Source organism: Lithobates pipiens, unplaced genomic scaffold (genome assembly GCF_037356315.1).
Source record: "Lithobates pipiens isolate NorthernLeopardFrog02 unplaced genomic scaffold, aLitPip1_a1.2 Scaffold_28, whole genome shotgun sequence".
Lineage (NCBI taxonomy): Eukaryota > Metazoa > Chordata > Amphibia > Anura > Ranidae > Lithobates > Lithobates pipiens.
In genome coordinates, this window is record NW_027507789.1 from 201,373,544 (window position 1) to 201,400,976 (window position 27,433).

Below are 27,433 nucleotides of genomic sequence, written 5' to 3' on the forward strand. Positions count from 1 at the left end.
CATTTCCGTTTTTACTTCCTCTCTTTTTTTCCTCATTCTTTCAATTTCTGCCCTCATTCTTTCTTTTCTTTCTTCCGCTTTCTTAAATTAGGTCTTTCCCTTCTTCATTTCCTTTTTACTTCCTCACTTTATTTCCTCATTCCTTCAATCCTTTCTCCATCTTTTCCTTCCTTCCCTCATCTCTGCCCTCCCTTCTGTCCTTCCTTCCTTCCTTCCGTTTTCTTCCATTAGTTCTCTATAATCTTTTCTTTCAGTAATTAAGATTGAGGACTATTGCATAAAGCGTTTGCAATTACTGATTACATTGTTCCCATTGTTCCAATCCTCTTTTGATTAGAACAGGTGTATTGTTAGTTTTGTGGGATGTTTTTTAATGACGTCAGCACTCTTCGAAGATAATGAAATATCAGCGGTTTGTGTCCCCCGTGGCACAGTGTTCTCTGCTTCCTCCAACCTCTGAGCTTACAACTCACCTCCCTTATGTCAATCCAGATATAGACGGAACAGAGACAAAAGGTTCAGTAACTATAAATTAGGAATATCACATCCTCTTCTTTACTGTCTCTTCTTCTCTCATTTTTATATAGACATATACAAGCTAGAGAGGTACAAAATGTCTTTTATTCATTGCCAGGGAACATTTCAGAGTTTTGTTTCTCAGAAAGTCAAGTGGTCGGGAGTGGAGGTTTGCTGTACTTACTTTTGTATATAAATGCCGATCACATTCCAGAACGCTGAGGGCTGCCTTTCTAGCGATGAATAAGTACCTCTCTGCCTACAGAAGATGACACCAAACCCACTGCCACCAATAGTGATTCTTATAGTCTAGTAAAGCCAATCAATGCCCCTAAAACCAGTCCTTTGTGGAAAAGCCGAGATTTCAGAGAATCGGCGGCTAGTAAAATCCATAAGGTTCCAGTTCCAGCAATCAGATTTTTTTTTTTGTAATTCCTTTATTAAATGAAATAAAACATTCCAGAGGCATGGTCAACATTGATGAAACAGGTACACTTTCAGAGACAGAAGATACAATAGCACTTAGGTAAGGACACAGTAAACAGCCCCAAGCCTAGGCGTAAACATACTGGCAGATGCTCCTCAGTTGGGAGCAAACCTCTAAAACAGGGCCTCTAAAACCATTTAAGTAATTCAAACCAACCCAAGTGGGCAGCGCTCATTGCTTGGCCATGCATAGCAGTAACATGTGAAAGATTTAACATTTTTATAAGGGGGGGAAGGGAGCGGAAAGGGTGGTGGGCCTAAACCTGGTTGATCAGAGCGTGCATAGTCTGTGGCATGTAAAGCCAAAGAAGCCCACCAACTATCCAGATCCTCGAGGACTGAAAAAAGTCTTCTACATGAATAAACAAAATAAAGTGGCCCGGGAGGGGGATAGAGGGGGCGGGGGAGTACAAGGGTGGGGTAGGGGAAAAGGTGAGCAGAGAGTGGGAGGAAGGGGAACCAGAAAATAGGGAAGTGAGTATAAGATTGAAAGGAGTACAGCAGGAGGGAATATTAAAGAGACAGAGAGCGAGGAAAGTGTGAGATGGTCTCCGTACACGTCCCCAGCCACAAGGGGGGGAGGGAGAGACAGGAGATCAACGGAACAACAGTCCGCCCTTATCTGGCAGATGGGGGCCATCTCCCGAAGGTAGGCTTCAGTGTAGGTGAAATGCTGCCATGATCTCCATGTCTCCCGGAAGGCCTCCTCCCTGTTATGCAGCGTATCCGTGAGGTCCTCCATATCTCTCAGTTCATTCACTTTAGAGAACCATAAGGACTTAGCCGGCAGGTTCTCCGATCTCTAGCACAAAGGGATGCAAGCCTTTGCTGTGTTCAGCAGCTGAATAGTTAAGGAGTTCTTGTACTTTTTAATGGGTCGCTCTGTGAGGTGCAGCGGACAGGCCCTTGGATTTCCCTCCAGGGAAACATTGGTCAGGTGGCCAATCGTGCCAGTCACTTCACGCCAAAAGGATGCCAATTTAGGGCAGATCCAGAAGACATGTAACATTGTGCCCTCCGCATCCCCACAACGCCAGCAGCGGTCAGGCACCTGTGGAAAGATGCGGTGGAGAGCGGTGGGCACCCTGTACCACCTGGTTGTAATTTTGTATGTCTCCTGAACTCTGCTGGCCATGGAAGATTTCTGTGCAAAGTGGAGGATTTTCAACGTCTGGTCTGGGGTAAAATGAGTGCGGAGTTCTGCCTCCCATTTAGAAATAAAGGGGGGACATACCCCTCTGCCGGATGGGTCAAAGTGGAATAGAGGAGCGAGAGACAGTGCTGCACCGGTTCCCCACTGCAGCAGATTTGCTCCAGCTCCGTAAGTGGGCGAGAAATGCCCGGGTCTGCAGGCATTTGCGTAAAAAGTTCCTTAATTGTAGGCCGCTCCAAAAATCCAGCGGGGGGTCTGTCGCCAGCGTCCCTGCTTCTGGAGTGAGCTGACCATTTGGTCCTAAAAAGTCTCATAACCGCCGCCTATCACCCGTCATCAAAATTTGGAAACAGGGGTTCTGGAGGCCCGGTATAAATTCCGGGTTGCCCAGGACTGGCACCATTGGGGAGGGCACCGGGGACACAGAGGAGCTCCGAAAGGCCTCCCTTGCCCCCTTAGCGTACTACCCATCCTGGGGTGGTCTAAAATGTCTCTCGGCAGGGGTGTTGATAACCAAGGCCTACTCTCAATCGTGCCCCCCGAGTCCTCCCCCTCCATGGCTACCCAGAGCTTCGCCTCTGCATGACAGTGCCAATCCCCTATCCTAGTTAAATGTGCCGCCCTATAATATGCTTTCACATCTGGGAGGCCAACTCCACCTCTGTTCTTCGGTAAGTGCAGGAGTTGCAATCTGATGCGTGGCTTACGGTGTGACCAAATAAAAGCACGGAACATAGAGTCAATCCACTTGAAAAACGTGGAGGGAAGGCGTATGGGCAAGGCCTGCAACAGGTACAGGATCTTTGGCAGTAAGGACATATTAAGCGCACTGCAGTGGCCAAACCATGTTAACGCGAGTGTATGCCAATGCAGGAGGTCTGTTTTAAGGCGGTCCAACAGGGGCTTGAAGTTGGCTGCATACAGAGCTGCCGGATCCGGTGTTATATCAACCCCCAGGTAGCGGATGTGGTCGGTCGCCCACCTCAGTGGGAAAGCTGCCCGTAGGCGCCGTACCACATCTTTCCCTACTGTGACGTTAAGGATAGAAGATTTAGCCAGATTAATTTGGAATAAAGAAAGAGATCCGTAGTCTGCAAGAGACAGTAGCAAATTTGGCAGCGAAGTGAGGGGGTCCGATAGAAAGGTCTGGTCATCTGCGAAGGCGGCCACCTTGTGAACTCCCGAGGCCTTGGCAAAACCAATAATGCCTACAATCGACCGGACATGACATAGGAGGGGCTCGAGGGACAAAATAAAAATCAGCGGGGACAAGGGGCAGCCCTGCAGGGTGCCGTTCCTAATGCAGAAGTACGGAGATCTCGTCTCGTTAACCTTGACTGCCACAGTGGGGTTCGAGTACAGAGATACTATCCACTGGAGCATGGAGGAGTGCAGCCCAATATGTTCCAGGGTAGCACGGATAAATGACCAGTCCATGCGGTCAAAGGCCTTCTCTGCGTCAGCTGACAGCAAGAGAAGGACCCGCTTGGAGGTTCTGGCCGCGTGGATCAGGTTCAAAACTCTGATGGTGTTATCCCGAGGCTCTCGCCGCGGGACAAAGCCGGCTTGATCCCTATGTATGAGGCCCGGGATATGTGGAAGCAGTCTGTTAGCCAAGGCTCTTGCAAAAAGCTTCAGATCTGCATTCAGCAATGCGATCGGTCTGTAATTCCCACAGTACAGTGGGTCCTTTCCCTCCTTCGGGATAAGCGAGATATGGGCCCCAAGAGAATCGATCGGGAAGGAATTCCCATCAGTAATGGAGTTGAGGGCAGAAACCAGGGGCTGTCCAAGAATCCCAAAAAAAGTTTTATAATAGGTGGGCGTGAAGCCATCGGCGCCAGGTGCCTTCCTCGGCTTTGCAGCCACTATCGCTACCCCCAACTCCTCAACAAAAATGGGCTCCTCCAGTTTGTCCCGAACCTCCCCGGGAAGGGAGGGCATACCCGAGGAAGCAAGGTATGACTGTGGGGTTATACCTTCACCATCGAAGGGGTCAGGCAGAGGGGACCTTCTTAGATTATAAAGACCCTCGTAGTATGCCTGGAACTCGGACACTATGTCAGCGGACGTGCTCACTTTCTGGCAGGATGCCGTCTTGATATGCGGGATATAGGTCTGAGCACATGGGCCCGGCAAGGCCCTGGCCAGCAAGGACCCCGGTTTGTTTGAAAATTCATACATAGTCCGCCTGGCCCAGGCCAACTTTTGCTTAGTCTTATGAAACAGGAGTGAACGTAATTCTTCACGGCCTTAAGGAGGTCCTGAAGGGCAGCCTGAGCCAGGCTTTCCTTGTGCAAGCACTCCAGTCTACATATCAAGACCAGAAGGTCCTCCGTGTGTCGCATTCTCTCCCGCTTGAGGCGGGCTCCTATTTTCACTAGCACACCCCTGACCACCACCTTATGTGCCTCCCAGACAACAAGAGGGTTGGCCACGGAGTTTCCATTGATGGAAAAATATTCACGCAGCGTACTCATAATCTCAGATTGCGTGTCTTCGGATTGGAGAAGGGACTCATTGAGTCTCCAGGATGACGGGGGTTGCGCCACATTGCCCAGCTGCAAAGTCAGGTGGACCGGCGCATGGTCAGAAAACGAGATGACATCGATAGAAGTGGACACTACCATAGGCAGATCTTTGTGTGACACCAGCAGATAGTCCAGCCAGGAATATGTGTGGTGCACTTGGGAGAAAAATGTGTAGTCTCTGGCCTAAGCATGCAGTAGCCGCCACAAATCAACCAGGTGCAGTGCATGGAGGTCTGATTTCAAACACTTCAGGCATGCGTACGACAGATGGGAGGCTCCCCTGGATACATCAAGAGCTGGATCCATGGCGAAGTTAAAGTCTCCGCCCAGGACCAGTATCCCCTCCGCAAACTCTAGCAGTTCCGGGAGGAGACTCCGCAGGAACTGTACATGATCTCAATTTGGGAAATATACGTTGGCAAAGGTGACCTGCCTGCCAAACACTGGCCCCTTCAGAAATATAAAACGGCCCTGTGTGTCTGCCCGCTGCACCTCGAACGACCATGGAACAGATTTCGCCACTAGGATACTCACCCCCTTTGATTTGGAGATCGGAGAGACACTATGATAGGCCAGTGGAAAAGCCTCATTGGTAAGTCTGGGGGTGCTACCTGCACAAAAATGCGTCTCCTGGAGAAACGCCACCTGCGTCTTGACTTTACGCAAGTTCGTCAGGAGCTGGGACCGCTTCTCAGGTGTATTTAGACCTCACACATTGAGAGAGGTGACCTTGAGGAGACCCATTACACCAAATAAGGCGACTAACGGTGGAGAGGCTACCAGAGCTCAATCCCAAGTCCCCCCGCGCGACGAAGGACCAACCCACGGAGCAAGAGGGTAGGGGGTGAAGAGGCGGTAGATAAGAGGGGGGGGTAAGAAGAGAAGGGGGAGAAAAGAGGGAAGGGATCAAGAAAAGGAGGGGAAGGGCGGGAGGGGACCAAATCTAAAACTTGCGGCCCCCTGTTTGGGCACTCTGGGTGTCCACGCTAGGGCCTACCCTAATGGGGGAGTGAAAGAAACGTTAGGACTTTCAGCGAAAATCAACAGAGATATCTTATAAACAATTTCCATCACAGTTGGAGATGCAGGAGAACAAGACTTGATAAAACTTGAACTAAAAGGAGAACATATATGACAAACATAACTTAAAACAATAAAGCATGCTGGCCGTCAGAAAGAACATGAAAGGACAAGCTCCCCACCCCCAACAGTGTCCCATGTCCCACTACTGGGACCAAGAACAATGTTGCACCTAATAAAGCCAGGTAGTTCCATCAGTTATTAGCTATATAGATGGTGATTGTTGAGTCCACATCCACGGCGAAGTAGCCCTTTGGCCAAATGTGGCCAAAAAGGGAGGGGGGGAGAGGAGTGGGGAACAGACATACCAGGGTCATCTGGAGACAACCCAACTGTGTCCAAAGAGGTGGGGGGAGGGGAAGGAGACAGAGCTTCTGGTTACGCCGTGGGTGGGAGAACCCAACCACACCCCCCACAGCCCTACCACCCACCAAAAGAGACACACAAAACACCCCTATCAAGTCCCCCCCACCCCCCATTGTCCATGAGAGAGGCCTCATCCCCAGCCTGATAGCCAATTAGGGATGTGTGGGAGAGAACAATCAAAGTGTCACCCCGCAGTCCATCTGCTACAGGAACACACAAAAAGTTCTAAGCAGGTGATGGTGCGCTGGTAGTGGGATAGGTTCATCAACTTACCCACCCTCGGGGTGGGGGTACATATCAGTCTTCCAATGCCAGGGGATGTGGTCGGACTTCTCTACTCGGTGCAAGAGAACGCGGGCGATGCACCCGTTGCGGTCTAGGTAAGGGTCCGAGTGCCTCCTTAGAGAGCAGGTAGTCAAACCAGTTGGGTATGGTGATGGCCGGTTTGCCGAGAAATTCGAATAGATCTGGAAGCTGGTCAGGTGAACGAAGGTGGAACTCCGCTCCTCTCCTCCTGATGATTAAGTGGAAGGGATGGCCCCATCGGTAGGTGGCTCGGATTACTTCGAGGAGGGGGCGCAGGAGACCCCGGATAGCTCTTGTCTGTCTGGAGACATCTGGGTAAATCCGGATAAGAGCTCCATCAAAGTCAATAGGGCCCCTTTCCCAGGCGAGGCGCAGGACCTCTTCCTTTACTGTAAAAAAATGTACTCTGCAAAGTACATTGCGTGGCAAGTCCGCTGTCGCCGGGTCTCTGGAGGCTGACGGGGCCTTCCTGGGGCCTGGTATCCGGTGGACTCGGTCCAGTTCCAGTTCTGCACCCGGGGGCTTCCCCAGTACCTGGTTCAGCAGGGCTACCACCGTGGTGCGTAAATCAGGCCCCATGGTCGCCTCCGGGATGCCCCGGAGGCGCAGGTTGTTCCTCCGGCTCCTGTTCTGGCCGTCGTCTAGGCAGAGTTGCATCTCAATCAGGTGCCGCCTGAGGGCCTGCTGTCCGGACTCAAGATTTGCTAAGCGGGTCTCGGAAGAAGCGCTGGAGGATTCCAAGACTGTGACCCGTTCCTCCATAGTGTCCACTTGCTGGTGCAGGTCATGCAGCTCACGTGATAAGGCATTAACGATGGAGGCTGCCATCTCCTGCAGGTCCTGCTTGGATGGCAGGCCTGCCACAATATCCCGCCATGCACCATTCGAACCGTCCACCGTGTCCCCTCCGCCTGGTAAACTACACGGAATGTCTAAGTTTGGTGAGGCAGGCAAGGGGGTGGGGGAGGATGCTCTCCCGTCTCGGGCGGTGTGTAAATGGGATGAAGCTGGTCCCACTGCGGAGCCTGTCCCCTGCTGCGCGGCACCATGTGTGGAAGAGAGACGCTGCGGCGCCATCTTGGACTGCACGGAGGGGGAAACAAGTCCGTACTGGCGGAGATAATAGTTACCGATTCCGGGTCCCTTTGGTGTCCCCGTGCCCCGCGGGTGTTTGCGCGATCCGGGCATGTATTTCTCTGCCTCATTTGATGAGCCGACTGTCAGTTTCAAGGCAAGCTCCTGCAGAGCTCCGGAAAGTGAGTCCTCACGCTTCCATTGTTTAGCCACGCCCCCTTCAATCAGATGTTTTTGTAATCCAAAAAGAAATATGTATCTTATTACAGCTTACCAGCCCTTACATGTGATGGCTGTATTTGTATCTGTATTTTCTTTTTTTAGGTCTTCTTTCTGTAATTTTCATCAAAACTAGCTCTTCTGCAAATGTGTCAAACTTTAAGGCAAACCATTTACCAATAACAGGGGTGCTTACAGTGATCAGCTTTTATTTAATCACTTCAAAACCGGGCACTTAGACACCTTCCTGCCCAAGCCAATGTTCACCTTTCAGCGCTGTAGCAATTTAAATGACAATTGCACAGTCATACAACACTGTACCCAAACAAATTTTTTTATCATTTTGTTCTCACAAATAGAGCTTTTGGTGGTGTTTGATCACCTCTGCGATTTGTATTTTTTGCACAACAAATAAAAAAGGACACCGAAAATTTTTAAAAAAGCTTTTCTTTGCTTCTGTAAATTTTTTTTTTAAATAAGTACGTTTTCTTCTTCAATAATGGGCACTCATATGGCTGCACTGATGGGCACTGATAAGGTGGCACTGATGGGCACCGATGAGGTGGCACTGAGGATGGGCACCGATAGGCAGCAATGATGGGCACTGATAGGTGGCACCAATGGACACTGATAGGTGGCACTGATGGGCGCTCATAGGCGGCACTGATGGGTATTTATGGATGGCACTGATGGGTACTTATGGGTGTCACTGATGGACACTGATAGGTGTGCACTGATGGACACGGATGGGTGGCATTGATGACACTGATGGGTGGCATTGCTGGGCATTACTGATGTAATTTGTTACATAATGGTGTCAGTCAGTGACCATTTGTGGGCACTGATTGGCACCGATTGTGCATTCATTTGCACATGTGGCTGGCCATGGGGTACATACCTGGCCATTCACATGTTGCCCCCTTCCCTGGTGGTTTCCCTGGTGGTCCTGGGGGCTTCCCTGGTGGCCCAATGTGGGCATCGGCGGAGGGGGCTACGCTGATAAACAATCAGCGCAGACCCCCCATCAGGAGAGCCGCCGATCAGCTCTCCTCTACTCGCGCCTGTCAGATGCGAGTGAGGAAAAACCGATCAATGGTCAGACTGACACACCGCACCACCGATCGCCACGTTGCGCGCCCCCACGGGCATGCGGCTGCTGTTATCCTGAAGGACGTCATATGATGCCCAGTCAGGATAACTGAACTGAAGTGGTTAGAAATGTAAAACCTTTATCCCAAAAAGGAAATAGCTGTTGCTGTAACTACTTGTGTAATTGCAGTGTGAGCTGCAGTTTGGCCTCAATTAGTGTATCTAAATCTGCTAGTACTAGCATTTAGCACTCCCCTCCCCAAGATAAACAATGCTGTTGTTCAAAGGCACCCCCTGTGCGCCTTCGTCCAGAGTGGGGACACTCTAATACAGGAGGTGTGTTACTGGCCAGATCCCCAGGTGCAAACAGAGGGGAAAAAAGTCTAAAAAAAAAAGTAAATTAATGCAGCCACCACATCTAAGGTTTTAGTTTTAATACCACTTTAAAGTGGAGGGCCACCCTAAAAAAAAAAAAAATACACTAATATTCTTAAAAAAATATAAAAAAAGGCAGTCTTCCTAATCTGCCTCTTCCTATTCCGTGGCGCTGTTTCTTCAATTCTTCCTCCTCCGAGAGTGGCCCTGTTGTCTTCTGGGACATGTGTGTGTTCCTGGAAACAACGGGGCCATTCACAAAGCGCCGCACGCCTCGCGCATGCGCAGTAGGAATCGGGCATTGAAGCTGCAAGGCTCCACTGCCTGTTTCCTTTAGTTAGGATGGCGGCGCCGGCCGCCAATCCGATGGTCCGATCGGCCTCAGGGAGGCCGACATCGCGGGCTCGCTGCACAGGTAAGTGTCCTTATTAAAAGTCAGCAGCTAAAGTGTTTATAGCTGCTGACTTTCTTTTTTTAACGGCCTGAACGCCCCTTTAAGGTAAACCAAATAACTCAAATGTCATATAATCTTAACGAAGTGTTATTATTTCCAAAGTTGTTTTCAATATTTCAGATTTTGCAGCTTTTCTTAAAAGAAGACCTAGTAATCCTGCCATAAAGGTCCTTCCTGATATATGGTGACAACTGTCTCCCAATTGTGCTGCTGCTTTTGAATACTGAGAGTATAAGAAGTTGGGAGTCACACTTTTCGGTTAGATCATCTTAGTAGTTTATTCTGTTAGTAATAAAGAAACTGCATAGATGTAGTCTCCACCCGAAAAAACACACCTTCTAAACATGTTTCATTCTGATGAGCTTGTTCACTACTCTATCCTTGTGTACAAGCCCATCAAGTGTCAGGAATCAGCAGCAGGAATGGCTAGATCTTCATGATTACACTCTGGACACAGGGACCAGATTATATATGCTTTAATCAAGATTTATTTACAGCACAACAAAATACATCCAAGCACCAGCACACAGCAAACATACAGATATAAGTGAACTAAAATCCCAGTGACAGAATACCTCATTAACAAAACAAACAGAAAGCCTAATGTCAGAAACCATGAATCAGACTGAGAAAGAAGTACAGTTTAATCACACTTGTTTAATAATAATAAAAAAAGGTAAACAGAGTAAAGGTAGACAAAACATAGCCAGAGTTCAGGAACCGGAACTGATAGTCAGACAAGCCAAAACGCCAGGGAGCCAGAGATGAGCATATTAGAACAGCAAGCAGGATCTGGAGCTAGAAGGAATGTCAGCCAAGCAAGTCTTTAACAGGAACACAGGAGAGCGTCTCTAGAGATGTGACCAAGGCAAAGGCAGAGATCAGCTGGACTGGACGGCTTGAGTAGGCAGGACTGAAGAGCAGGATATCATCAACATGTCAGTGTGGAGAGATAGGAGCTGGCAATTAGGCGGCAGCTGAGCAACCAGCTTTGAGAAGGAAGGGCTGAGCCCAGGCCTGACAGCACCCCCTTCTCAATGGTCACTTCCCCTAGGAGGACCACCAGGCTTGAGGGAAAAACATCTATGGAAATCACGGAGGATGACAGGGGCGTGTTCGTTCAAGGATGAAACCCAAGAGCGATCCTCTGGACCGTACCCTTTCCAATGCACCAGGTACTGTATGCGCCCATGGAACCTACGGGAGTCAACAATGGACTTTACTTCATACTCCTCATGGTCCTCAACCTGTACGGGGTGAGGACGAGGCACCAAGGTGGTAAAGCGATTGCAGACCAAAGGTTTTAATAAATAGACATGAAATACATTCGAAATACGCATATTAGAAGGAAGGTCTAATGTGTAAGCCACTGGGTTAATTCTGTGAAGAATACGGAAAGGTCCAATAAACCGAGGTGCGAACTCCAGAGAGGAACGCAAAGTCTGAGGTTACAAGATGATAGCCAGGCCCTCTCCCCAACTTTGTAGGAAGGCGCAGGCAGGCGTCTGCGGTCAGCATGGAGTCTGTACCTATCATTACCATGTCACAAAGCCTCCTGGACTTGTGCCCAAGTGGAACGAAGACCACGGAGATGCTCCTCTATCGTCAAGATAAACCACCACACATAACTGCAACAAATCTCGGAGGACATCGTTAATAAATTTCTGGAAAACTGCCGGGGCGTTACAAAGGCCAAAAGGCATTAAGAGGTACTGACAATGGCCTTTTGGTATTAGATGCCTTACTTAATCCTCACAAGATTGTATGACCCTCTCAAATCAAACTTCATGATAACCGTTGCTCTCTTGGGGCGGTCAAATAACTCTGTAATCAATGGAATCGGATTTCATTGTGAAATGATTGAGACCCCTGTAATCAATACAAGGTCTCAGTTCACCACTCTTCTTCTTCACAAAGAAGAAACCAGCACCAGCAGGAGACGAGGATTTGCAGATGAAACCTTGACAAAGTGCATTTGCAACATACTCTTCCATGGCCTTATCCTCCAAGACCAACAAAGGGTAAACCTGGCCACAGGGGGGTATGGCACTAGGTTGAAGGTCAATTGCGCAATCATATGACCGGTGTGGAGGCAAACTACCTGCTTGGCCTTTGTCAAAGACATCGCTAAAATCACGGTCCTGCTCCGGCAGGGAGGAGAGTGAAGAGGTGCAAAGGACCTTGGCTAGCTTCTGTAAGCATGTCTTACTGCATTGTGTTGACCAGGAGAGAACCTCAGCAAGGAACCAATCAAAAGAGGGGTTGTGTCTCTGTAACCAAGGATAACCAGTGGAAACTTAGGTGAGGAAATAACTTGGAATTAGATTATCTCATGGTGAAGCGCCCCTATGGCCATGGACAACGAATCAGTCTTATGAGTCACATGGGCAGGCTGTAGAGGTCTTCCATCAAGAGCCTCAATGGCAAGTGGAGTGTCACGCAGCTGCAGAGGAATTGAGTGCTTCAATATAAAGGCAGCATCAATGAACAGGCCTGCAGCCCCAAAGTCGATTAGAGCCTGTATCTCGATGAACGACTCAGCCAAGAAAGTGTAACCAAAACCAGGGGCTTATCTTTCTGGATAACTGGGGATGAAATACCACCGAAGGTCTGTCCGTGACAGGACCTCAAGGTTCGTGCGTTCCCTGGACAGGTAGAACAAGACTTCAAAATGTGACCTGCCTGGCCACAATAAAGGCACAATCTCTCTCTCCTCTTAAAGGTTCTCTCATCCACAGGGAGATGTGTGAAGCCCAAGTATATGGGTTCATCTTCACAGAACAAATTGGTACCAGGAGACATGGGAGGTGAGGGAGGCAAGGCTGTTTGATGGACATCCATGCGGTGATCCTGCTCATCCAATCTGGAAAAAATGATTACCAACAAGTGGATTCACTGCATTTTCTGAACTCATGGCCTTTGCCTACTGTCATAAATCACGAATCGGACTGAGACAGAAGTACAGTTAAATCAGACTTGTTTAATAATAATTAAAAAAAGGTAAACATAGTCAAAACATAGCCAGAGTTTAGGAACCGGAATGGCTAGTCAGACAAGCTAAAACGTCAGGGAGCCAGAGATGAGCGTAGTAGAACAGCAAACAGGATCTGGAGCTAGAAGGAATGTCAGCCAAGCAAGTCTTTAACAGGAACACAGGAGAGCGTCTCTAGAGATGTGACCAAGGCGAAAGCAGAGATCATCTGGACTGGATGGCTTAAGTAGGCAGGACTGACACGCAGAATATCATCAACACGTGAGTCATTGTGGAGAGATAGGAGCTGGCAATTAGCTGACAGCTGAGCAGCCAGCTTTGAGAAGGAAGGGCTGAGCCCAGCCCTGACACCTAACTAATAACTAACTATATACAATATATACAAAAATGGGGGAACACAGAAAATCAGGGTGAAACTGGAGGTGCAGGGAGCAGATGGAACCAAGGGTGAACCAAAACTGGGATCAGGAACAAGGAAGAGCAGCTATAGAGCAAGAGCAAGATCAGGTTGAATGGCAAACAGAATCTGGCATCAGAAAAGCATTGGAGGGAGAGACACTAGCAGGAGAGGACCTAAATACTCTCCCAAGAACCAGCATCAGGTAGAAACAAATTACTGGAATCTGTTGCTGGGACACACTCGGTGGGGACACCGAAACTATGACATTCCGCTCTGGGAAGCACAGTGCCACCAGCAGGTGATCCAGGTCCTGACATCAGCTCTACATGCACCAGAATCCAGATGGTCCATACATACATACATGGTCCATTCATCTTATCTTATGTGCTAAAAACAGCATTGCTGCCACACTACTGGGATTTCCTCTCATGCACTGTTAGGACAGACAAAGATGGGAAGCAAAGACAAAACATTTACTATGAGAGGTAGACCTTTTTGTTGTCCATACTTTTCTGTCCTGGTGACAATTGCACCACTCATTTCTTTTGTGTGCATCCCAGGGACAGAAAGTGAAAGATTCACAGGGACAGCAATAAAGACTGACAGAAATGTTATTTCCTCTTGACTAAATACATAAAAATATCTGAGTTAAGCTTTAACAAAACAGTTATTGGATAGTGGCTCATGCTGTCTAATAATTATAGTTATCTACAAGGTGCCCACAGGCTTAGAGAACAGGCTGCTCAAAGAAATTAACACTCAAGGCAAGATTTGACAATGTACAGGATTACCGTATTCTGTTTAATCTGTATATATGGGACTCCTACCAAGCTCCTGGATTGGGCCAAGGACAATGAGAATGGTTCAGTCATAAATAATGCGCAGGCACGGTCGGTCACTGGATTTCTCATATAGAACCCATTCCTGGTGCATATTTTGCTGTATTTACATTGGTATGCAACAAGCAAACTCTCCAGCTTAGGGCTCAACGTTTCTGCAATTATGCTCATGTATTGTGCTGCATCTTTAAATGCTAGCAACATTCCTAGACATGAGAAATATGAATTGCTGTCAGTATAACTTGATTATACCACTTGGTTTCGTTCAAATGCACTGGTAAAAATCTCCAGCATTTTTAGTACATTTCCCACCTAAATCGATTAAAAGCATACATAACAGTTTTACCGAAACCGGGGAAAGATCCACAGGAATGTGCCAACTACAGACCCATATCATTGCTCAATTCAGATACTAAACTAATAGCCAAAATCATAGCAACTAGAATACAAGAAGAGGTAACACAACTGGTCCATCGCGACCAAACGGGTTTCATGAAAGGTAGAGAAACCAAAGATAACACCATTCGAGCTCTACATATACTTCATTGGATGCAAAATGGCCCAGATAGATTACCCAGGACAATTCTATCAATGGACGCCGAAAAGGCATTTGATAGAGTTGACTGGGACTTTATGAAAGAAGTGCTGAGAGCAATAGGTATGGGAGACCGAATGATGGGATGGATAGTAGCCCTATATGCAAAACCTAGGGCAAGAGTGAAAGTAAATGGTACTCTATCAGGATGCTTTGAAATACGAAATGGCACAAGACAGGGGTGTCCCCTGTCCCCAATACTGTTTGCCTTAACCCTTGAACCATTTCTGTGCAGGGTGAGAAATAATAAGGGAATAAAAGGAATTAGAATAGGATCTGAAGAGCACAAGGTATCAGCATATGCTGATGACCTACTATTTTATCTTTCAGAACCACAGGGATCAATAATGGCATTGATGGAGGAAGTTCAGAGATATGGAAGAATGTCTAACTTTAAAATAAACATGGAAAAATCCATATTATTACCCTGTCATGTCCCTCTATCAATGTCAATATCAATGAAGAATAACCTTCCATTTAGATGGGAAAAGAAATCATTATATTATTTGGGAGTACATATAACGGCAGAGGCTAAATCTTTATATGAATTGAATTATGAAACCTTAATAACAGAAATAACCAAAGATTTAAATAGGTGGAAGGATCATTCATTGACATGGTTCGGAAGGATAAATACCTTGAAAATGAATATATTACCCAGAATAATATATATCATAAATACTGTCCCGATAGCAGTGCCTCAGGTCTTTTTCAAGAGAATACGTAAAATGTTTATATCTTTTATATGGAAGGAGAAAAATCCTAGGATAGCATATGACATCTTGCGCAGAAATAAGAAGGAAGGAGGAATAGGGCTCCCAGATGTTTTTATGTATTATAAAGCAATGGCTATGGTACGTATATTAAATTGGTGCCATGACTCCGTAAATAAAGCATGGGTATCAGTGGAAGAAAGTATGGCGGGTAGAAATCTAGCAGGGGCCCCATGGATACAGGCCATGAATAGAGCATTATCAAAGTGGACATCACCATTAACACGGAATACGTTAGCAGTGTGGGACAGAATGAATAAAAATGAAAAATACGCTCCACGTACATCACCACTAGCTCCACTAGGGGGATACCCATGGTTTCCACCGGGGGAAGAAAAGGGAGCATTAGGCTCCTGGGGGTCAGGGGGGAATACAAGGTGTTTAAGATATGCTCCACTGGGAAGTTTACTCCCATTGACAGAACTAATATCAGCACAAGGAGATATACATATGTCGAGATGGAGATATTATCAAATGAGAGATTTTTTTAATAAATTAGAACCCCAAGTAAGACCCCTGAGCTCCCTTACGACATACGAGAAGATGTGTCTGAAATTAGAAAAACCAAGTAATTTATTATCTCAGATGTATAAATTAGTTCTAAGTGAACAAAGCAGCACAACCCCTTACTTTATAAGAGAGTGGGAGAAGGAACTAAGATGCACATTTAAACCAACACAAGTAAAAAAAATCATGGAAATGACACATGTGACATCAATAAGTGCAGCAATACAAGAAATGTCATATAGGTTTATAGCCAGATGGTACCGAACCCCAGCTAGAATAGCAGAGATATATCCAACAGCGGATGGGCATTGCTGGAGAGGATGTAAGGATAAGGGGACATATCTTCATTTATGGTGGGAATGCCCAAAAATCAGGAATTTTTGGGAGGGAGTAGCTAAATGGATAGAGAGGACAACAGCAAAACCTATAGAAATGACACCCCTACAATATCTGTTTCATGGGACAGAAGGATCCATCAAATCTTATAAAAAGGGCGTTACACCACATTTGTTGAACGCAGCCAAAATATTAATACCTAGATATTGGAAGCAGACAGCATGTCCCACTTTATTGGAATGGAAGGGAGAGGTAGATAAAATAATGGAAGCTGAAAAATGGATATACAATATAAAAGAACAACAGGAAAAACATAAAAATATGTGGGCAGGCTGGAAGCACTACTCCCAAGAAATAGAGTAAGAGTAGGCCATGTCAGATTAAAAACTTAGATAATCCCACCTAAACCCCCCCTAGAGATCTCAGAGAGGAGAGGGGGGAGGGAAGGGAGAGAATAATCAAGAAGTTGCTGAGTAAGCTCGTATCCCCCAAAGGTGCACTGTAGAAAGGGTAAAGGGGAAGGGAAGGGAAGGGAGAGGGAAAGAAAAAGAAAGAGGGAAATGAGAACCGAACCACAACCGTTAAATTTTGTTGTATTGTTATTGTTTGTAGTATGATTTAAGATAAATGGGAAGTGAAAAAGGGTTGGAAAGGGCCTGGGGGGGGGGGGGGGGGGGGGGGAAGAGCGGAGATGACCATATGTGGAGACACCAAAATAAATATCACAATCAAAAAAAAAAAAATTTTTTTTTTTTTTTTCCAGCACAAAGTATAAATAATGCACCAAAGGAAGGTTATAGAAGGAATAAATTCATGTAATAATAAATAAAGGCCGAAGGCCAATAAATTAATAAAGAGAAAGGATAAACACAAAAATTTCTCTTTTTTTTTTTTCCTTTCAAAAGGAATCACAAGGGAACAATAAGAACACATAAAAAGAGGAAATGACACAAAAAATTATTATTTTTCCCTTTTTTTTTTTTTTTTTCTTCCTCCACAGGATATCTCCACTCCAATAACCCCCCTCTAGAGCCACCATACAATATTATTATGGATATGTAAAGGAATGTATGAATGTGAAGACATTGGGGGATATGTGTAAACCCCAAATGCCTTAAGATTGAAAGTAATGGTTTGATGTATTTATTATAAGAAAAATAATAAAGAAGATTTAAAACAAAAAAAAAATCGATTAAATGGGATCTTCCCAAAACGCCTTAAATGCGTGGCAGCAAGTTTTTGTTTTCTGGTGCATCTGTTAATAATGAACCTCAAGGGGACTATTAGCTTTTATTGCCCTTACATACGGTATAACTACAGAGGCTTGTGGCAGAACAGTTACATATGTTTTAAATAATAGTATTTGTATGCTATTCAATTAGAAAGATTATTACACTATAAAAAAAATTTTTTTTAGCATAATAGCGTAAATCATTTTTTAATACAGACAATCAGTTTTACCCAGACTTATATAAAAAAGACATGTATAGAATAATTTCAAAAATAGTCTAACCAGCCCACCCCCCAACAAAACTATTTTGCTCTCTGAGGTTCTCACTTTTGCCAAGTCTGGACTTGTCCCAACGAAAGACCAACCAAAGCTACACTACATCGCCAAAAGCATAGGGACACCTCTACAGATTTTTGAGTTAAGGCACACAAATCTAGGTACATAAGGATATGGTTTGACAGGTTTGGTAGACGGGAACTCATATGGCTTGCACAGACCCCTTACCTCAACCATATTAACACATTTGGGATGAATTAGAATACTGACTATAAGTCGGATCTTCTTATACATCAGTAGCTGACCACACAAAATGTATTTTGCTAAATAGGCGCACATGCCCACAGACACCAAAATCTTATGGAAAGCCTTCCAAGAAGAGTCAAGCGGACTATAGGTTGTTAGAATTTTGGCCGGTTCAGCAGGGTCTGTCAGAGATTTGATCTATCTACAGTATGAGCAGACTGATTGCCACTAGCATTAATCACTGTGTTTGTTTGGCAGGGACGGATCCCTGCGCATCTCCCCCTTCCCCGCCGAGAGAACACAATAGCTCCATGGGGGGGATTCCGCCCAACACTGACAGTGTTGATGGGGGAATAAAGCGATTATCACATAATCTATGGCCTGCCTTAGCCCTTGTACAAACGGTCGGACATTCCGACAATAAAATCCGTCGGATTTTGTCCGAAACTGGTGTTGCATACACACGGTCAGACAAAGTTGTCGGAAAATCTGATCGTTCGTAACGTGATGACGTTATTTAATTATGATGGGACTACGTTCAGGCTAGTAGCCAATAGCTTTGGTCTAGGAATTTGATCTGAGCATACGTGGCGCTTTGTCCGATCGTAATTCTCTACAAACGATCGGACAAAGTCCGATCGGATCATGTTGTCGGAAAATTTTTATATCCAGCTCTCAAACTTTGTTGGTCGGACATTCCGACGGAAAAGTCAGATGAATCCCACACATGGTCGGATTATCCGACAACACAGTCCGATCGGACATTTTCCATTGGAATGTCCGACCGTGTGTACAAGGGCTTAGGGCTATTATAGACACAAAGGTGGCCAACTCTATGGCAAAGTTGACAAACGTTTTGGCTATATAGAGTATCAGTTGACATACAGCCTACAAAAATGGTTTGAGTTAGGTGACATGGATGGAGGTGATACCCCAAGGAGGACAAGCAGATATGTGCGTCCTATTACACCTTGGTGTGCTGCTTGGGCTCTATCACTGCGGGGTGTGAATAGATCCTTTGCATCCTCTGCTAGGAGTGCCAGCATGGGATGGAGCTCATCCCAGCTCCTGCTATGACTCCAAGAAGGAAAGGGGGTTATGCCTGTAGCTGCACATCCATATGGTCCTATGATCAGTGTGAGAGTGGCAATGTCAGCCTGGACTCCAACCAGGGCTCACCGCCGAGCAGATATGTGCCCAGGCTCCCACACTTCATTTCAGCACCAGGACCTAGAGCTAAACTCTGCTGCTCATGACAGGCTGTCTACATGCAGTATTTTGATCCTTTCCTTTTTCTCTGTAGCAGAGAAGAGTATTGGGCCTACTCATTGGGAATTTGGGAGACATTTCAAATGGATGCAAGATCTCCTATTTTCGAAGAACTTATTATTGCCCACTAGGATCTAGGATATTAAAAAGTGCCCAATAATCGCAAACGGTTCTCAAAAACTGGTAGTATAAGTTGGTTTTCTTGAACCATTTATAACCAGTCTAACTTTAGTAAATACCTTTAGGATGGGTTGTTTCAGATTATTCTCCATTGCTCTTTCATAAAGCCATCCTGCAAGAAAGAGGTTAATGCTAATTTAACATCTCCCTGTGCAGTCACTGCTTAGAAGTCAGATAATAGTACAGAGGATCAGACAGAACTACTTCTGATGTGATTCGAGTGCTCTGCCTGGCTGTGTTAGAACAATCGCCTGCCCATTACCCCTTATGCGGGAGGAATCAACAAAGCAATCACAATGACGAGCAATCTTTATGCATTGTGGAAAAATACCAAGGCCTCAAACCTCCCCAATGCTCTTTCGAACTCATTTCAGGTTTTTGATCCCCTGCTGCCTCTTTGATCTTAATGTATGTGTGTGCGTTGCTTGTTGAACTCCTTTAATGGCTACAGTCATTTCAGCGCTGCTTATCAATATTCATTCGTTCGTTGAGCTGGGGTTTTTGCAGCTGTCGAAAGTGGCAAATGCTCCATTCCAGGGCTGATTACTGAGCAAACTTCACGCTCAGACAAAGCACAGAATCTACAGGAACACCTATAGAAACACTGAGGGATTATTACTTGGTTGAAAACCCTTATTATTCCAAATGCATTTTCTACATTGTTATTACAATAATCAGGTTTAAGAAGAACTCCAGACAAAATTGTGTATTGTAGTTTACCAAGTAGCACATAAATATAGCTTCTGAAAAGATACAGAAAGGACTATTTTGTCTTTACAGGACTCTAGCACCTGTAGGAGTCTGACCAGTTATTATAGTCTGAGGGTCTATAGAAGAAGAAAATATTTTGGAGAGTGAGCGTTTAAATGGTAGTTTCCTGGGTGTGTCAACACATATCATATAGATCCAAATATTACATGATACTAATTTTTTTTTTAATACATACAAAACATCATATCAAAAGATAAGGGCAAACAAAAGCCCACATGAATATAAAAAACACACACAAATGTTGAAAACCATCAGACATGGCATAGTATGTGCCACAAGGAGTTTGCCTACATGTTTCAGGCATAGGCCGCTTCTTCAGGGCTTCGTCATCCGTGTCTGTTGGAAACATCTCTAATACCTGGAAAACACAATCGGACTTTCCGACAACAAAACCGTGGATTTTTGTTCAAAGGATGTTGGCTCCAATTTGTCTTGCATACACACGGTCACACAAATGTTGGCCAACAATTAAGAACGTGGGAACGTGGTGACGTACAAGCCGAGAAAACGGAAATTCAATAGTCAGTGCAGCTCCTTCTGCTTGATTACCAGCATGCGTGAACTTTTGTTCGATGGACTTGTGTACACACGATCGGAAATTCCAACAACAAAGTTTTGTTGGTGGAAAATTTGAGAACCTGCTAGCCAATATTTGTTGGCGGAAAGTCCAACAACAAATGTTCGATGGAGCATGCACACGGTCAGACTTACAGCCAACAAACTCACATCCAACATTTGTTGTCCGAAAATCGGATCGTGTGTACGGGGGATAAGAGGTGCATCAGGTATGTTCGAGCTAAGGGGAGACTACAACCAATACTTCAACTCCGGCGCAATCCATAACCAAACATCAGGTATGGTGTCTGCTGGGTGGAGATGGCTATTTAAACACTGACAGCAGGCCTCAGATATCTTCCAATGATGTATGTGAACCAAAAAGGTTCTAAAGGTAAGTTCACCTAAATAAAGGACTCAAAAGAGGATTCTTCCAAAAGTTGTTAGGTCAACTAGAGATAGAGAGGAAGCAGAGGTGCCACAAGTCTCGGTAAGTAGTGTCCCAGGACCTGCTAGTCCAGCCTCGGGAGACCCAGACACTACTTGCTGAGACTTGTGGAGGTCGTGTATTTCTCAGTTTTGGAGGAACTTGCAACTTTTTGCAAAGATGAGCATGGTAAGAAGACAGGGAATATCTCCTTATTTGTTATTCTGGGGTAGACCTTCCTACGCTGTAACAGACTATGAGTAATCTTTGAGTCAAGGTGATTACTTTAGCTCAGGGGTGCTCAACCTTTTGAAGAGCGAGGACCACTTAAGTGATTTGGTGATTTGTCGCAGGCCACAATTAAATTCAATGGTTCAGAATTTTCGAATGTTTTATATTGAATAGCATAATGAAGATTTTAAACAACAATCGTCATTTCCCTTGGGACCAATCCCCGTTGGATTACAAGGACAAAAATCAAATTTTTATTAACCAGATTACCATTAATTCCACCCTTGCACTCAGGTGTGACCTGTCAAAAATAGCTCAGAACCAGTGTTGTAGCCTTTGTTATATCAGGGTCTTTGCAGCCATCCCTTGAATTGCCAAAACAAGGACTGTGAACAATCTAAACAAAAAAAAAAACAACAAATCAGGGAAGCGCATGCCCTAGTAGTGCAATAAGATAAAGATAAAATGACACCAAGCTCATCGCACAACTGTGAGAATCCACCTTCAGAACCCTTGTATGGATGACATTGGATGTAATCCACTCGGCTAAAGACTTCCCTCCCATGTCTGTGTTTGGAACGAAAGAGATAAGCGGGGAGCCGGCTGCAATAGCGGCTTGTGTATGACAGTCGTCAGGATTATAGAGGACCGCCGATTATTCAGTAGAGCAGCATGCACCCAAAAGAGGCTGTGCAGGTTGCCATACTTTAAGGTCGGGGGCCACATTAGACAGCTCTGCGGGCCACAGGTTGAGCATGCCTGGTTTAGTTTATTGCCTGTCCTATTTTGTTATGGCCCAATGATGCCCCAATTACCAACTGTATTTTAAACATATAAAAACCCGTTCGATTTTTAATTTCTGATTTTTTTTTTTGTATAATATATTTTTTTATTGGATTTAGAGCAACCAAAGAAACAGGGTTGCAGTGGAAACAGTAGTTGACAATAAGATGGACTATTCTGAGGTTGCATACATTTCATAATACAGTGTAAAATAACTTTCGAGTGGAGTAACATATACAGATAACAGTAGATTCTCTGCTATAAAATGTATCACTCATTGTAATTGTCCATCAGATTGTGAGTCCAAACTATCCAGAAAAATTACTGAGAATAAGGAGGGTGTGCTACCAAGGTAGCCATGAAGGGGACAGGGTGAGTAAAAAACAAACTTCTGCATAACCCGAGTCTAAATTTCTACAGTAATCATAAGCTAAGGTCTAGTCGGAATGTCAACTTGTAGCAGTGAGCGAATCTGGGTAGTATGCACCAAAGAGGGAAAACATGACACACACAGGATCCAAGGTTTTAATGAGGTATCTTGTCAATAACGTTCCAACCACACTGTAAAAAAGTTTATACAGAGGCTTCAAACTAGCAGAAACACTCTGGAGAGCGATGCTCGGAGACCGGCACAGGAGGCGGCTGGTAGGTAATATGCAAGGAGGCACTAGTGGTGAAAGGTTCCACACAGCAGTACTAACAAACAGTCCCCATGCTGACCCTCCTCCACTGGAACCTTTGCCTTACTCTAGGGACAGTCTCCCTATCCAGGAGGTTCCTGTCCCTGACCTAACCACGTGCATTAATGCACGCCAACTGCAGTGAGCCAGTGCGTCTTGTAAGTACTGCCTCATCAAAGATGGCGCAAAGGTCATCCAGGGCAGCAGCATCCAAATGGACAGCGCCTCCCACACAATAGCACATATGGAGACCTAAGAGAAATGTGAGTTCCTCCTGTCCTCCACCCTCCCTGCATGGTGGTAGTGGAAAGCGCCACCTGTGTAGGGAGGTCAACCTACTCTTGCCCACAAACTTGAGAAGGAAATATCCAGTGAGAGTATTCCACGTGTGGGTGTACCAATGAAAGTTACATAGTCAGGTTGAAAAAAGACACAAGTCCATCTAGTTCAACCACAAAAAAAATAATAATAATATCATACAATCCCATATACTCAATTTTATACTCACAATTGATCCAGAAGAAGGCAAAAAATTCCATAGAGCATGATCCAATTTGCTAAAGCAGAGGAAAAAATTCCTTCCTGATCCCCCGAGAATATCGTTAATTTACATTAAACAAAAGGGGTAGTGTATTAATTCCCTGAGAGGGCCTAAGGTATGTTTTAATTGGTCATAATTTGGTGGATCTAACAAGTCCATATTTTGTAAATTTATCATACTTTAATTTCTGAATTTACTTGCCCTGGAAGTGACAGTTGGGTTGTAGGACCAGTACAATGAATGGTAGGGGCTACACCAAGCTCTTACACATGTAAAACTGAGAACACAACTGAATTCATTTATAAAATTTGATTATATTTTTGATGATAGTGTCCCAGAAATAAAAGAGAAATAAAAGATAAAATACTAAGGTTAGTGTCCTTTAAAGTCAACCTGTACATAATTGAAAAGTGCGACGCAACATCAAATGAACATCTGATCCCAGCAGTCCAATGTCGCCTTGGTTATGAAGATAGCACCTTTCTCCAATCTGTTATTTGCATGTGAAAATGCATGCCTCCTGCCACCCACATGCATTGCATTGTGGTAAGGAATCTGCGGGGTATGCCTAATCTCTACTATGAGGAACTGAAAGAACAACAGGCAGTATTTGACTCCACCAATACAGTAACAAGAGGTGTGGGCTGACAGTTTATAATGTCAGCTCGCTCTAGACAATGTTTGTTTTTTAGTTTTTACTAATCCACAGGTTTACATAAAAGAAAGATTGTAATCCTTTTAAAGGTTTTTTTTGTTTTAAAACATATTAAAAAGACCTGCTTAATGTAAATAATGTTAACAGTAAGAGTCCATTCACACAATGCTTTGAATAGGTTGGCAGCACACCTTAACATATGAAAATAAAGACATGTGAGAAGCAGTTATTGTGAGGAAAGTGAAAAAGTGGGGGGAAGTCTGGGGAAGTTGGACCGAATTTAAAAGAACAAGGAAATACGTTGAAATGATGGGAAATGACAAAACAAGGTTGATAGAATAAAAGAAAGATGGCGGAAATAAGAATGAAATAGAGGGAAGTGGGGGAGGGTAATGGGAGGGGGAGGATAAGGGAGGGATTGGTATAATAATGAACTCTGTTGGATAAACGTTTTTTAATGTTTTTTTTTTTTTACAATTATTGAAAATTGAATAAAGAAAAAAAAAGAAAATAAAGACATGTTTTTTACACAGAGCACCACAAGTCACAGCATGTGCATGGCAATGTGCTGCAAACCTGTCTGTGTAATCAAACCTCTCCCCGTGCTTCCCTGTGTGGTTGTCACCGATCACAATTTAAAATCAGCGCTCAGTGGAACTTAACATAAATACAATCAATTAATTAAAAATATCACATTTAACCGGTTCCCGACCAGCGCACGCCAATGTACGTCGGCAGAATGGCGCGGGCAGGCATATTGGCGTACAGGTATGTCCAATCTTCAATGCCGCCCTGCCATCGTGAGCACACCTCCGGCGGTGCACTCACGTGCCGGTCGGAACCCCCGTGAGTCCGGTCGCGGGTCCCGCGGACTCAATCGCCGCGGGCATACCCGCGATCGTCTCACGGGATGGCTGAATGGAGAAGTGCCGTTGTAAACAGCATTTTTACATTCTGCCTAGCAACTAGTGATGCGGATCTCTGCTCCATGTTATTGGAGCAGAGATCAGTGTTCACTAAATGAAAGCCCAGCCCCCCACAGTTAGTAACACACCCCTAGGAACACTTAACTCCTACACTGCCACCCACTGGTTAACCCCTTCACTGCCAGTGTCATTTACACAGGAATCATTGCATTTATATAGCAATGATTGCTGTATAACCGACAATGGTCCCAAAAATGTGTCAAAAATGTCCGATGTGCCCGCCATAATGTCGCAGTCACAATAAAAATCGCTGATCGCCGCCATTACTAGTAAAAAAATAAAATAATAAAAAATTATTAATAAAAATGCCATAAAACTATCCCTATTTTGTAAACGCTATAACTTTTGCGCAAACCAATTAATAATCGCTTATTGCCATTTTTTTTACCAAAAATATGTTGAAGAATACGTATTGGCCTAAACTGAGGGACAAAAAAATGTTTTTTTATATATTTTTGGGGGATATTTATTATAACAAAAAGTAAAAAGTAATGCGTTTTTTTCAAAATTGTCGCTCTATTTTTGTTTATAGCGCAAAAAATAAAAACCGCAGAGGTGATCAGATACCACCAAAAGAAAGCTCTATTTGTGGGAAAAAAAAGGACGTCAATTTTTTTTGGGAGCCTCTTTGCACGACCGCGCAATTGTCAGTTAAAGCGACGCAGTGCCGAATCGCAAAAAGTGGTCTAGTCTTTGACCAGCAAAATGGTCCGGTCTGTAAGTGGTTAATCAAAAGAGAAGCACAGAGGTAAAATCATTAATGTCCAGCACAACAGTGAGGGATGTACTTATTGCACAGTCAAGTAAAAATCTAAAAGTAGGAATAAAGCAAAAGTAATAGTACACTGTGCCGCCTTCCTTCAGGAAACAAGGGGTTAACTCTCGGCTATAGATCTATTAACAGGTAGCAAAAGCATAGAGGACTCATAGTTCCATGTTGCAGTAACTTGGCAATTCACTTATCGCAAGGCTGCTGTCCACTTAAAAAACATGTGCGCTGTTTTAATCTCAAGTTGAGATGACCAAGGATCAGACAGCGCTGCGCCAAGACAGTCACCAGAGTACCTCTATTCACGATGAGCGGCGTCCTATAGTGTATGTCCGGGAGACGTTGGGTTGGCATCCCATGACTCCCGCCGTGTGGTGAAGAGGGGAGAAGCCTGAGTCACCGGGAACGACCAGAAAAGGATAACCACTACCGTTCGGAAAATGGAGCTCCCATTCCGAAAGGAAAGGGCGGTCAGTGAAACTCGAAAAGTTGCTGTGACGACCGTGACTGACATGTTTCACGCACCTGCGCTTTGTCAAAGTCACGGGAGTCACTGGCAGGGTGGAATATAAAGCATAACAGACACTGAGGGATGGACCGATCAGCTGTCTGAAGTAACCTTAGATTTAACCCCTTGTTGGATGCTTCATATACATAGCATAGCAAGGTTAAGAGATAATATTATTAGACACTTACTACAAAGATATATATAAATATAGATAATATAACATATTGTATAAAATGTGTATATATATACCACATATAAACCAATCTGAATCTAAAAGGCTAAATTAATTGGTAAAAAAGATATAAATAAATAAATAAAAATTGTAGAAAAATAAATAAATAAATACAAATATATATATATATATATACATTAAATTTAAAAAAGTATATATTTTACATATAAGATAAACTGGATAGTGGGTAGCTTATTTTCAAAAGATGGTAATAATGAATATATCCCCATGGGTACAAATATACGCATACACGTAAAGGCATATAAATTGTGTTAACTGACAATCAGACCCAGGGACTGGGCTCAACTTGAGACTATACTGAGGACGTCAAGGTCTTCGTTCATACCCTCAGGGGCAAGGGACCCCAGACGATAGATCCAGAAGGCTTCCCTTCGACACAGAAGGGAAAACCTTTCGTTCTCTGTGAGGGTATCCCTGGGTATAGCCTCTATGGCCCAAACCTCTATTTGGTTAAAATCTTTATTGTGAGCTTGGCGACAGTGATGTGGGACACTATGTTTAGTGCAGCCTTTCTTTGTCTGTCTACGGTGTTCACCCACCCTGGTACGTAGGGTACGTATTGTGCGTCCCACGTAAAGCATGCCACATGAACATCGCAAGATGTAAATGACAAATTCAGTTGAACAGGTAATGAATTGTTTAATTTTAAAAGTCCCCGATCGTCTGTTCCCTTTTATAGGGAAGGATGATCAGTGACGTCACAAGCCAGGCCACACCCCCCTACAATAAAAAAACACATAATGTCATACATAACACCTACACTGCCCCCTAGTGGTTAACTCCTTCACTGCCAGTGTCATTTACACAGGAATCAGTGCATTTAAATGGCACTGATTGCTGTATAAATGACAATGGTTCCAAAAATTTGTGATGTGTCCGCCATAATGTCGCAGTCACAATAAGAATCGCTGATCGCCGCCATTACTAGTAAAAAATATATGTTAATAAAAATGCTATAAACCTATCCCCTATTTTGTAAAC